Source organism: Gigantopelta aegis, chromosome 10, assembly GCF_016097555.1.
Source record: "Gigantopelta aegis isolate Gae_Host chromosome 10, Gae_host_genome, whole genome shotgun sequence".
Lineage (NCBI taxonomy): Eukaryota > Metazoa > Mollusca > Gastropoda > Neomphalida > Peltospiridae > Gigantopelta > Gigantopelta aegis.
This window is the reverse complement of record NC_054708.1, coordinates 17252032-17266252: the sequence shown is the minus strand read 5'-3', so window position 1 is coordinate 17266252 and position 14221 is coordinate 17252032. Positions and strand designations below refer to the sequence as shown.

At 36.9% G+C, this 14221-nt stretch overlaps 2 non-coding genes across 2 annotated transcripts; both read left to right on the top strand.

Annotated features, from left to right (window-relative positions):
* Positions 1–650: 650 nt before the first annotated feature.
* Positions 651–748, top strand: Trnar-ccu. Its single transcript has 2 exons — positions 651–687; positions 713–748. It is a non-coding gene; the product is annotated as a tRNA-Arg (tRNA).
* A 5189-nt stretch (positions 749–5937) lies between these two features.
* Trnar-ccu lies at positions 5938–6021 on the top strand. Its single transcript is given in 2 exon segments — positions 5938–5974; positions 5986–6021. It is a non-coding gene; the product is annotated as a tRNA-Arg (tRNA).
* The last annotated feature ends 8200 nt before the right edge of the window (positions 6022–14221 follow it).

The window sequence follows — 14221 nt, the reverse complement described above, 5'->3', positions numbered from 1 at the left end:
TAGCACAAACCATGGCCTTTGTTGAACCAGTTATGGATCACTGGTCGGTGCAAGTGGTTTACACCTACCCATTGAGCCTTGCGGAGCACTCACTCAGGGTTTGGAGTCGGTATCTGGATTAAAAATCCCATGCCTCGACTGGGATCCGAATCCAGTACCTACCAGCCTGTAGACCGATAGCCTAACCACGACGCCACAGAGGCCGGTGCCAAAATAAATGAATTCAGAAGATTTATTACAATAATGAATGGATTTCCAAACTGGCTTCCATGATACATTAAAACTTGAATAATTCCATGTTTCTAAACATATAGCTAATTTAAATTCGTTAGCGATTAAAATTAAATATATTAGTTTATTTACGAAAATAAATCATGCATCAACTAAAGATACATTTTATGGGTATTTTGCTTGAAAGTTAAGTAATATTTGTATTTCCAATTAATAATAGTGACCCTTTTTCACGTTCTGTAGTAATTGAATACAAATTCTCGCATAAGAAAAAAACATGGCGATATCTGCATTCGAGAGAGAAGGACTCTTTTTATATATTTAGTTTTTTGAGACATTCAACCAAAATGTCCAAGTTTTTTAATACACGTATATTTTGTTCTCGCATATATAATCAATAATCAGATAGCTATGTATAAGCCTCCGTGGCCTAATGGATAAGGCATCGGCCTCCTAAACAATTATGATTGTTATGAGTGATAGCCGGGGATTGTGGGTTCGAGTCCCGCCGGAGGTTAATTTTTATCTAACTTTCCCCCACTTTTTTGACACAATTAATCAAAAACTTAAAAGTTTGTTTAATATAACGACACCACTGGAGCACATTGATATATTAATCAGTCAATGAGAGAGTCCGCTACAATTTACAAGTAGCAGCTAATGGAGAGAAAATAACTAGGACAACACAACCAGCGTTAACTTGTCTCTCTACACTAAGTAACAAAAGAAACGCGGATATTTCTTTAATTATTAATTTAAATTATTTCAGTTTGAGTCCTATTACGTTAATTGTGTGTCTTGTAAAATTAACAACATCTTATGAACATTTTAGGCCCATTGTTTTAACCTATTTACAGAATTATTATTTATTATTATTATTATTATTTTATTTCACGAATGCTCTGTTGTATTGTTCTGTTTTGTTCTGTACTGTACTGTGCTGCGCTCTGCTGTTGTGCTGTTCTATGCTGTGCTGTGTTGTGCTGCGCTGTATTGTTCTGTGCTGTCCTGTAGGCCTACAGTGATGTGCTATATTCTGCGCTGCTCTGTGCCGTAGTTTATTGTGATGTTCTGTGCTGTAGGCCTATATTCTGTGTTGCATTTTATTGTGATGTTCTGTGCTGTGTTGCTCTGTATTCTGTGCCGCGCTGTACCGTGATCTGTTCTGTTGCACTCTACTGTGTTGTTCTGTGGTGTGTTGTGCTGTGTTATTTTATTTCGTTCTGTTTGTGCTGTGCTGTGCTGTGCTACACTGCGCTGCGCTGCCCTGCACTGCACTGTACTGCACTGTACTACACTGCACTGTACTGTACTGTACTGGCTAAAAGAGGCACAGGTTTCTGAAATCAGTATCACAAATCCGCGTCAGCAGGGCCAAACCTGAGTTCAGCCAGATCAAAATATGAAAAAATTCATTTTGTGCTATTAGAAACATCATGATGATAATAAACATTTCGGTTGTACGGAAATGGATAATGTAAACAAAATATAAGTAATGTTTGATCTCAATGATCATAAACGGCCTAGTAGTGAAAAATGTGCCTTAATGTTTAAAAACTAAGGTCTGTCCCTTTAACGATAGTAGTTTATTACTCACCGTCAATTTTCAAACCATAAGAAAAGACTATTATTATGTGGGATCAACTATTCTGTTATTTATCATGAAATATAGCACTATTTAAATATATATATATATATATATATATATATATATACGTTTAAATGTAACTGAAAATATCTTGTGACTGTTATAACCACTGAGTTGAAGTTCGTAACTACCACCCTGACACAATAACAGTTTAATACATGTATAATCATAAACACGTTTACACACTGCACCTGCATAAGCAGAATCATGGTTTTGCATAATAAAGATAAAATGTTCATGCAATGACGTCATTTTAAATGTGTCATTATGTAAAGTTAAATAGGTTAGAGCGTGGAGTATTTTATTGTTTGCAATGTTCCGGACGTATGCAATGTAATAAGTATAGTTCAAGCTGTATATTCTGTTTATGTAATTGATATGTTCTAATCCTGTTAGTAGCCTAGATCTCTTTTGGCTGGAGCAACAAGATTTTCCCTAACAAGGTCTGAATGTTTAGCACTTATAAGACGAGCTGTATAATTTACAATACGTCTTTCTTGGTTTTAATTATCAATATCTATATAGCAATAAAGTGTATGTAGCCAGCCAGTGGTTTTCTTTACAAGCTTCGTGCATTCAGAGAAGGCATATTGTAATATTACATTAGTAGTTTGCATGTGAGAGTAAAACATTACCATTATTTTTAATACAAATAATAAAAGTGGGTATAGACCAAGCTCAGCTTTAGAAGCCCAATTATGGGCTGTAGTGTTGACTTGCAGAATTTGAAGATCACCCTCTATGCCAAGAAAGTTTCAAGACATTTTAATGATACAAACTGGGCATTCCAGACTTCACTGGCATATAAAAGGACAGGCTCAATTAGAGCATTAAATAACTGACATATATTGGTGTCCAAGAGTTCTTTCTGTAGTTTGTAAAAACAGCCCAGTCCTTTTTTCCAAAGAGATTTGGAGAATTCTTTAAAATTACAATTTTTCTGTATAGAGAGCAAAGTCCACTCCTTAATATATATATACTACTGATACTTTATTGCCAGAAAGATGTGAGATATGATTATTTATTGCGTTTTAGCCACCCAAAATTACAATTTTGCAGTATCTTTGCAGTATGTATCTAGTTGGTTAAGGAGTAACTGCAGTCCCTGCGATGGTTCCGATAAAAGCAGGAGATTTACACAAACATTCATCTAGATATCAACAAAAAAACCCCCAACTAAACACTTAAGTTTGCGGATGATTTGTTTTTATACCCCGATGAACGTAAAAGAAATAACAGACAATACTTAAAATGCATCTATTTAAAATATCGGTATATTCCTATTAACCGTTGAAACACACATACACACACACACACACACACACACAGAGAGAGAGAGAGAGAGAGAGAGAGAGAGAGAGAGAGAGAGAGAGAGAGAGAGAGAGAGAGAGAGAGAGAGAGAGAGAGAGAGAGAGAGAGAGAGAGAGAGATTTGCAAAATATATTGAAAGCTTTCTTCTTCTTCAACTTCACCTTCACCTTCAACTTCAAGAGAAACATAAGGATATTGCTGCAGCAAGGGATCTTTTATATGCACCATCCCACAGGGTAGTACATACCATGGTCTTTGATATGCCAGTCGTGGTGCACTGTCTGGAACGAGAAATAGGCCAATAGGCCAACCGACGGGGATCGACCCCAGACCGACCGGGCATTGAGCGACCGCTTTACTACTGGGCTACGTCCCGCTCCACATGTAGATGGAGAACAAGATCATACTATTATTCCTAATGTAAACTAGAGTTGCTTCCCTTAGTCTAGGATATTGGTATTAGTGAAGTGAATAGACCTCGGTGGCGTCGTGGTTAAGCCATCGGACATAAGGCTGGTAGGTACAGGGTTCGCAGCCCGGTACCGGCTCCCATCCAGAGCTAGTTTTAACGACTTAATGGGTAGGTATAAGGCAACTACACCCTCTTTTCTCTCACTGACCACTTACAATTAACAACTAATCCATTGTCCTTAACAGACAACTCATATTGCTGAGGTGTGTTCCCAGGACAGCGTGCTTGAACCTTAATTGGATATAAGCACGAAAATAAGCTAAAATGAAAAATGATAGACCAATCATCGAAAGTAATGTATTTATATGCACTCCATTCTTAAAAAAATATTCTAGATCTTTGAAAATTAAGTAAAAGTTTGTTTTGTTTAACGACACCACTAGAGCACATTGATTAATTAATCGTCGGCTATTGTATGTCAAAGATTTGGTAATTCTGACACGTAGTCATCAGAGGAAACCCGCTGTATGTTTCCTAATGCAGAAAGGGATCTTTTATATGCACTTTCCCCACAAATAGGATAGCACATACCACGGCCTTTGACATACCAGTCGTGCTGCACTGGCTGGAACGAGAAACAGCCCGATTGGCCCACCGACGGGGCGAAATTAAGTAAGAAATTTTACCTTTGACAGGAATAACGTATCTGCCTTTGTTGTCCATATCTGTTGTATATGTTGTATAACTTTCATTACTTATTCCTGCGGAGTATAAGTACAAGCCCAGATTCCCTAGCAGACGTGAAACGGTAAATTGAACGGGTGGGTGGGTGGTGGGTGTATGAGGTGATGGTGGTGGTGGTGGGGGGGGGGGGGGGGGGGGTGGAGGTCTAGAGCGGTACGTCTAGAAACTGATAGAGCATTTGAAGATTTTGGTTGACATCACATAGTATAATATATACAGACCTTGTTACAACGACCACATTCGTCCCTGGGTCACTTTGTCGTTATATCGAAATTGTCGTTGTATTGAAATTGCCGTTATAAAAATTTGTTTTATTTAATGATATCACTAGAGCACACTGATTTTTAATCTTCGGCTATTGGGTGTCAATAGTAGCAAGGGATATTTTATATGCACCATCCCACAGACAAGATAGCACATACCAAATCATTTAATATACCAGTCGTGGTGCACTGGCTGGAATGAGAAATAGCCCAATGGGCCCAACGACGGGGATGGATCACAGACCATTATTAAATATTAAGTATATTATCATTAATCATGGCGCATTTAGTGTCAATCTAATCGATTTGTACCTACTTCGTTTACAAAATGTCTTAAAACTAGTAACTTGATTGTTCGAAGTTAATCCTTTAATTGAATGAGACTAAAGACTTATTTTCAAAAACAATACACGTCTACAGATTTAGCCGACATCGGTAACTCGGACATCATGAAACACTGTCGGCTGGCGACGAAATCAAGGATGACAAACGCTGTGTGTACAGCCAACGTGATACGGTATCTGTGATTATGTAATGTCGTTGTGAAGAGGGTGTTTTGAGATGTCGGATGCACGTTTGCTCCTAATTTGCTCTGTCGGTGTCGGAATGAATGAATTCCGGTGTAATGAACAGAATAACATTGATGAACGTTTGTTCTCGACAATTTGTGGTCGGATGGTGTAAATGTCGTGGTAACGACGGTCGTTGTAACAAGGTCTGACTGTATGTTATATTTTTTTATATTTAAGAAAGCTAACCTACATTTGAAAAATATTATGGCATATGGGTTTTTTGCTTGTTAGTTAAGTAGTCTTTGTATTTCCAATAAATAATAGTGATCCTTTTTCTCATTCCTGGACGGAGAAACCGGCTGAGGCCGACACCTGCGCCCAGGACAGGCGTGCGCTACAACAGCTTGCTCGGAATTTGCACGTTAAACTCTCTGACCTGACCTAACCTTCTCATTCTGTAGTAATGGCATACAAATGCTCGTAAAATTAAAAGGCAATTTCTGCATTTAGAGAGGAGTCTTTTTATATATCTTAGTTTTTGAGTAAAAATAATATCATTTGTACATATGTTTATTGCCATATATGTATTTTCTATTTGTTCATAAATGTATGTATTGTAATTCTGTATTGTTTGTACCTGAGGGTCTCAGGGAAGATTAACTTTTGCTAATTGTGTTACCCTCACTAAATAAAGAATTTATTATTTTTATTATTATTATTATTATTATTATTATAATTGATTCAACCAACTTGTCTACGTTTGTTAATATATTTTTTTTCTCACATATATAATCAATAATCAGTAACATAATGTAAGCCTCCGTGGCCTAATGGATAAGGCATCGGCCTCCTAAGCAGAGTGATAGCCGGGGATTGTGGGTTCGAGTCCCGCCGGAGGTTATTTTTATCTACCTTTTTCGAACACAACTAATTAAAAACTTAAACGTTTAATTTAACGACACTACAGTACATTGATCTATTAATAGAATATCTGGTCTTGTGTTTACGTAGTCTTTCACTGTTTGAGAAAGTGCGCTACATTTTCCCATTAGCAGCAAGGGAACATTGTATGCTCTTTGTCCACCGATTGGATAGCACATACCACGTCATTTGATATACCAGTAGTGTAGCACTGGTTAGCATAGGGAAAATAATCTGAGAATGGGACCGCTGAGATCCTACGACGCAAGCACCCCAGGTGGACGCTCTTTTTATCTTTGTATTTACAATATTATCAACATAATACGTAAATAAATACATGTATATAATAAAATGATTAAAAACAAAAAGCACACAACCACTCACTGACTCACGCCAAACAAACTTGCAATTATTTAAACTTTACTAAAAACTTATAAAGTCTGCGGAAGGAAGGGAGGAAATGCTTTATTTAACGACGCACTCAGCACATTTTATTTACGGTTATATGGAAAGAAATGTTTCAGAAAGAAATGTTTTATTTAATGACGCACTCAACACATTTTAACGGTTATATAGCGTCGGACATATGGTTATGGACCACACATATATTGAGGGAGGAAACCCGCTGTCGCCACTTCATGGGCTACTCTTTTTGATTAGTAGCAAGGGATCTTTTATATGCACCATCCCATAGACAAGATAGCACATACCACGACCTTTGACGTACCAGTCGTGGTGCATTGGCTGGAGCAAGAAATAGCCCACTGATGGGGATCGATCCCAAACCGACCGCGCTTCAAGTGAGCGCTTTACCACTGAGCTACATCCTGCCCCAAAGGTCTGAGGAATAGTGACTACTACTACTAACAGTTTTCAAGAGGATACTAGTATTAAAATTAATCCACCATCGTCGAAGTCAAGGAATATATTAGCTTTAATATATTAATTAATAAAAACAGAAAGTTTATTTTGAAAACGATATTGATTTAGAAGTAATCCAAAGAACTGGCGCATATAGTGTATACAAACCCCAACCCTAACCAGATTGATATTTGACCCTCTTGATTCAGCTATTAGGCCTACAAGTCTTTTAAAAAGTGATATTCTATAAATTGACAACACACGAATTAAAAAATTATTTTGTAAAATGGAACAAAATAGTAATAATATTTGTAACCGCTGTAAAGCAAGGCCCGTTTTCTGAAACATTACAATGTACATGTCATACAAGATTGATATTAAATCATACAATCATCACAATTTAAAACAAATGACACAAATCTTCATCATCTTTCATACAAACTGGACATAGGCTGGACAAAACTTTACCATATTTATACAATTTACAACATGAAAAAATAATATCACGCGCAGTTCTAAAGTCAAACTAAATGAAGTAAAGTTTGTTCTTATTTAACGACGCCACTAGAGCACATTGATTTTTTTTATCTTATCATCGGCTATTGGACGTCAAACATATGGTCATTCTGACACTGTTTTTTTTTTAGAGGAAACTCGCTGTCGCCACATAGGCTACTCTTTTACGACAGGCAGCAAGGGATATTTTATTTGCGCTTACCACAGGCAGGATAGCACAAACCATGGCCTTTGTTGAAATAGTTATGGATCACTGGTCGGTGCAAGTGGTTTACGCCTACCCATTGAGCCTTGCGGAGCACTCACTCAGGGTTTGGAGTCGGTATATGGATGTAAAAATAATCTAATAATTCGTTAGCGATAAATACATTTTATGGGTATTTTGCTTGAAAGTTAAGTAATATTTGTATTTTTAATTAATAATAGTCACCATTTTTCACATTCTGTAATAATGGGATACAAATGCTCTCATAATAATAAAACATGGCGATATCTGCATTTGAGAGAAATGGACTTTTTTTTATTTATATTTAGTGTTTTTTTTAGTCATTCAACCAACATGTCTAAGTTTGTTAATACACGTATATTTTGTTCTCGCATATATAATCAATAATCAGATAGCTATGTATAAGCCTCCGTGGCCTAATGAATAAGGCATCGGCCTCCTAAACAATTATGATTGTTGTGAGTGATAGCCGGGGATTGTGGGTTCGAGTCCCGCCGGAGGTTAATTTTATCTAACTCTCCCCAACTTTTTTGACACAATTAATAAAAAAAGTTAAACGTGTGTTTAATATAACGACACCACTGGAGCACATTGATATACAAATGTATTAATCAGTCAATGAGAGAGTCCGCTACAATTTACAAGTAGCAGCTAATGGAGAACAAATAACTAGGACAACACAACCAGCGTTAACTTGTCTGTCTACACTAAGTAACAAAAGAAACGCGAAGATTTCTTTAATTATTAATTTAAATGATTTCAGTTTGAGTCCTATTAGTTAATTGTGTGTCTTGTAAAATTAACAACATCTTATGAACATTTTAGGCCCATTGTTTTAACCTATTTACAGAATTATTATTTATTATTATTATTATTATTTTATTTCACGAATTGTCTGTTGTATTGTTCTGTTTTGTTCTGTACTGTACTGTACTGTGCTGCGCTCTGCTGTTGTGCTGTTCTATGCTGTGCTGTGTTCTGCTGCGCTCTATTGTTCTGTGCTGTGCTGTAGGCCTACAGTGATGTGCTATATTCTGCGCTGCTCTGTGCCGTATTTTATTGTGATGTTCTGTGCTGTAGGCCTATATTCTGTGTTGCATTTTATTGTGATGTTCTATGCTGTGTTGCTCTGTATTCTGTGCCGCGCTGTACCGTGATCTGTTCTGTTGCACTCTTCTGTGATGTTCTGTGGTGTGTTGTGCTGTGTTATTTTGTTTCGTTCTGTTTGTGCTGTGCTGTGCTACACTGCGCTGCGCTGCACTGCGCTGCACTGCACTGCACTGGACTGCACTGCACTGCACTGGACTGGACTGGACTGGACTGGACTGCACTGCACTGGACTGGACTGGACTGGACTGCACTGCACTGCACTGCACTGCACTGCACTGCACTGCACTGCAATGCACTGCACTGCACTGCACTGCACTGCACTGCACTGTACTGTACTGGCTAAAAGAGGCACAGGATTCTGAAATCAGTATCACAAATCCGCATCAGCAGGGCCAAACCTGAGTTCAGCCAGATCGAGCGGAAAAATGTCCGCTAGACTGGAGTATGCGCTTCACAGTAAACCAAATGGTCACGTCGAGAACCAATCAAATAGGTCGCGAACGTTAGCGAAACGTTTGCTGGCTGAACTAACATAATTTGGAAAAAGGGTGGGGTTATGTCGGTCAGTGGTAACTGTTTTTTCCCATCCCAACCAGTACCCCAGGACTGATACATCAAAATCTGTGATATGTACTGTCCTGCCTGGATTTGTTTAGTACATATAAAACATCCCTTTATAGTTCATCGGTAAAAGCAGTCTCTGTGGCGACAGCGGGTTTCATCTCTTTTTATCTCTCGGTCGAATGTCGACATAACCATGTGTTAGACACCAAATAGCCTTAATAAAATTTAAAATATGCTCAGGTTTCAAGAAGAAATATTCACATTTATTTCTTACTCTAGCTAGACAAAAAAAAACCCCGAAAAAAACAACCCGAAGAAAAAACACAAAACAAAAAACAAACAAAAAACCCCACATTAAATATATTAGTTTAAAGGGACACACCCTAGTTACAGTTATTTATTAACCATTACGGCGTTGTTTTTCGCTATTAAACCCCATTTTTCACAAATAAAATTGCACTTTACTTACATTTTATTATTTAGAATACACATTTCCATTCACCTGAAGTGCTTTTTGGTAATCCTGATGTTTGTAAAACCACGAAATGCATTTTTTGCATTTTTTCACAAGACGTGCTATCGAGAAAAAACCGTTAAGCAAGCGAGATCCAATCTATTTTTAGAGGGAATCTTCCTGTGTAACGTCACAGATGTTGGTATACCACGTGACCGTTATTAGAGGCACTGATTTTCCGTGATCGCGGAATCGCGGACGGAATCGCGGAAATACCTATCTGAAACGGAATTCCCGATTTTTTTCCAAAACATTATTTAACTTTAAATAGCGCATTTGATTAATTAAAATTTATTTTTCGAACTAGAAACTAGACACCGACATCTGCCTGTGCTACGCTACGACACTAGTACCTTTGTATGTTACGCCAAATGTTTAATGTAGAGTATCTAGACGTTTTACCAGTCGTGTTTTCTCCGCTTATTCCCGGCGATTTAACGGGAAAAACCGAACATTGTGAGCTAAAATTGTTCGATATTTACTCAAGTGAAAGATATATTATGTTATGTTTGCTTATTAATTTTTAACATTTGCGGCATTGCCATATTTCCGATCTCACAAAGGAATGCAGTAGTATGCCAGGCTTTGTTCAAAATAAATTATATAAGGGAAGTGGTTTATAATGTGATTGTTTGTAATTATTTTCTCGATAATATCGTAAAGAAAACCGAAAATGTCCGAAATCTGTGTGAAACAAAAACAGAATTTGTTTAATACTGAAACGGAAAAACCCGGATTTTGTAACATTATGAAACGGAAAATGGCAAAAATCTGAAACGGAAAATCAGTGCCTCTACGTTATCATTTTGGTTCGGCTTGTTTTCTCGTGCACGTTTCGCGCAATCAACATCCGATTTGTTGTTGTTCATTTGTGAGATTTTTCTTCACAGTTCGTGAACATTTTCAGTAACAATAAAGTTCAGACAAGTAAGTGTCTCAATACAAAACGTTACAAACCCTTAAAACCAATAATTTTGCTAAGTCTTACGATATCTGGAGAGGGGATACAACCAGGACAGAACAGTTGGAACATGTCCAGGAGAGGTGAAAAGAACGCACCCCAAGTCTGTGCGCACTCTGTGAAATTTGTCGTGACGTAGGCATTGTTGTGCTTCGAGCGACATCTACCGGTGACATCAGAATACTAACTTTCAAAATTATTTCAAGCAATTGGGACATGGGGATTCCCATGGTATTTATCGATATAAAACCTGCTTTTTCACTCCATTTGATAAAAACGTGATCTAAGTGTGTTACAGGTTTGTAGATTAACCAAATTATAATTTATTTTCGCTGGATGGAACTAGGGTGTGCGGCTTTAATTACGAAAATAAATCTTCAACTAAAGATACATTTTATGGGTATTTTGCTTGAAAGTTAAGTAATATTTGTATTTTTAATTAATAATAGTCACCATTTTTCACATTCTGTAATAATGGGATACAAATGCTCTCATAATAATAAAACATGGCGATATCTGCATTCGAGAGAGATGGACCTTTTTATATATTTAGTGGGTTTTTTAGTCATTCAACCAACATGTCTAAGTTTGTTAATACACGTATATTTTGTTCTCGCATATATAATCAATAATCAGATAGCTATGTATAAGCCTCCGTGGCCTAATGGATAAGGCATCGGCCTCCTAAACTATTATGATTGTTGTGAGTGATAGCCGGGGATTGTGGGTTCGAGTCCCGTCGGACGTTAATTTTATCTAACTCTCCCCCACTTTTTTGACACAATTAATCAAAAAGTTAAACGTATGTTTAATATACCGACACCACTGGAGCACATTGATATACAAATGTATTAATCAGTCTTTGAGAGGGGGCGAGACGTAGCTTAGTGGTACACCGTTCGCTCGATGCGCGGTCGGTCTGTGATCGACAACCAGTGCACCACGACTGGTATATCAAAGGCCGTGGTATGTGCTATCCTGTCTGTGGGATGGTGCATATAAAAGATCCCTTGCTGCTAATCAGGAAGAGAAGCCCATGAAGTGGTGACAGCGGGTTTCCTCTCAATATCTGTGTGGTACGTAACCATATGTCTGACGCCATATAACCGTAAATAAAATGTGTTGAGTGCGTCGTTAAATAAAACATTTCTTTAAGTCTTTGAGAGAGTCCGCTACAATTTTCAAATAGCAGAAAGGGATCTGTTATATGAACTTTCCCCACAGACACGACAGCACATACCACGCCCTTTGATATACCAGTAGTGGAGCACTGGTTAGGACGGGGAAGACACAACCAGAGAATGGGCTCACTGAGGTGATTCGATCCTACGACGAGCTCAATCTCGCTCTCAAGCGAAACGTTTGCTGGCTGAACTTGGAGTCAGTCTAACATAATTTGGAAAAAGGGTGGGGTTATGTCGGTCAGTGGTAACTGTTTTTTCCCATCCCAACCAGTACTCCGCACTATCTCTCGGTCGAATGTCGACATAACCATGTGTTAGACACCAAATAGCGTTAATAAAGTTTAAAATATGCTCAGGTTTCAAGAAAAAATATTTACATTTATTTCTTACTCTAGCTAGACAAAAAAACAAAAAACAAAAAAACCCACGAAGAAATAACACAAAACAAAAAACAAAAACAAAAACCCCCACATTAAATATATTAATTTATTTACGAAAATAAATCTTCAACTAAAAATACATTTTATGTGTATTTTGCTTGAAAGTTAAGTAATATTTGTATTTTTAATTAATAATAGTCACCATTTTTCACATTCTGTAATAATGGGATACAAATCCTCTCATAATAATAAAACATGGCGATATCTGCATTTGAGAGAAATGGACTTTTTTTTTTAATATTTAGTGTTTTTTTTAGTCATTCAACCAACATGTCTAAGTTTGTTAATACACGTATATTTTGTTCTCGCATTTAACTTGTTATGGCCTATCTTGGACATTCCTGAGTTTGCTGCACTTTTTAAGATGTTATCGACTAACAGACTTTTTAACGATTGTAATTACATATCAAATATATTTTTCTGCATAAAATATTAGTGGCTGTATATTAAACATATTTCTGGTCGTTCTAATATTTGTACTAGGTTAAATTTCATCTTATTTCCTAAAATGTTGTTTTTTTCGTAGACCTACAAAATTATTTGAAGACAAAATCCAGTTTGGTCTTCTTACAAATATTAAGACACCAGAATTAATCATATAAATATTTTATTACAATGCAGCAAACTCAGGAATGTCCCTTTAACATCCCCTGCTCATCAGGGCAAATACATTTTCTTTTTTAACCTGGCCACTCTTAGTTTTTATAATTTTTTTGTGCCATACTCTACATATCCTAAAATTAGTGTTGGGAATCAGTTTATACCAACCGATCAACTTTTAATTATGTTATGAACTCAAGAATTTGCACATGTATACTAGTGTTCACCAGGACAGACCCAACAAATTGCAAATTTTACATTTAATATTACTTTTCTTTATATACATATGAAAACACCAACACCATCATATAAAATGGAGGATAAATTAGTCACTTAGGACTGAAAATGTAACATTAAGTCGACAAATCTGTAGTGCATCATCACAGTTCAAGGTATTTGAATTCGAAGGAGATGATGAAAAAGTCAAGTACTTTACAGGCCTGCCGAAATTTACACTGTTAATTTCCATTTTCCATTTCTTGGAATCATGTTTGCCAATGAAGCAGTCTTTGGATAAATTTCAGATTTTGATCTTATGTTTAATGCGTTTACGATTGAATTTGTCTTTACAGTTATTGGCCTATCAGTTTAATGTGTCACAAAGCACAGTTGCTAGATACTTTGCAGAAACAATTTCTGTGATGTACATAAAAATGAAGCCCCTTGTTTCTTGGCCAGAACGTGATGAATTAATTAAAACAATGCCAATGCAATTTCGTAAAAATTTTGGTACTAAGGTAGCAATCATTATAGACTGTTTTGAACTTTTTATTGATAGACCTTCAAATGTACTAGCAAGAGCCCAAACCTGGTCGAGCTATAAACATCATAACACTGCAAAATATTTAATTGGCATCACCCCACAAGGGTCCATATCATTCATATCATTAGGATGGGGAGGTCCTGTAAGCGATAAATATATCACTGAAAACTGTTCCTTTCTGTCACGTTTTGCCTGGTGACATCATTATGGCAGATCGAGGTTTTGATATATCTGACACACTAGGGAGTGTATGTGCTGAAGCACGAATACCAGCATTCACAAAAGGAAAAAGCCAACTGTCACCACTAGATGTTGAAAGTACCCGGAAACTGGCCAGTAATCGAATACATGTGGAACGTGTAATTGGAATGGTTCACCAAAATACACCATTCTTAGTGCTACACTTCCAATTGAATTTCTGATCACTAAAGAAGGAGAAA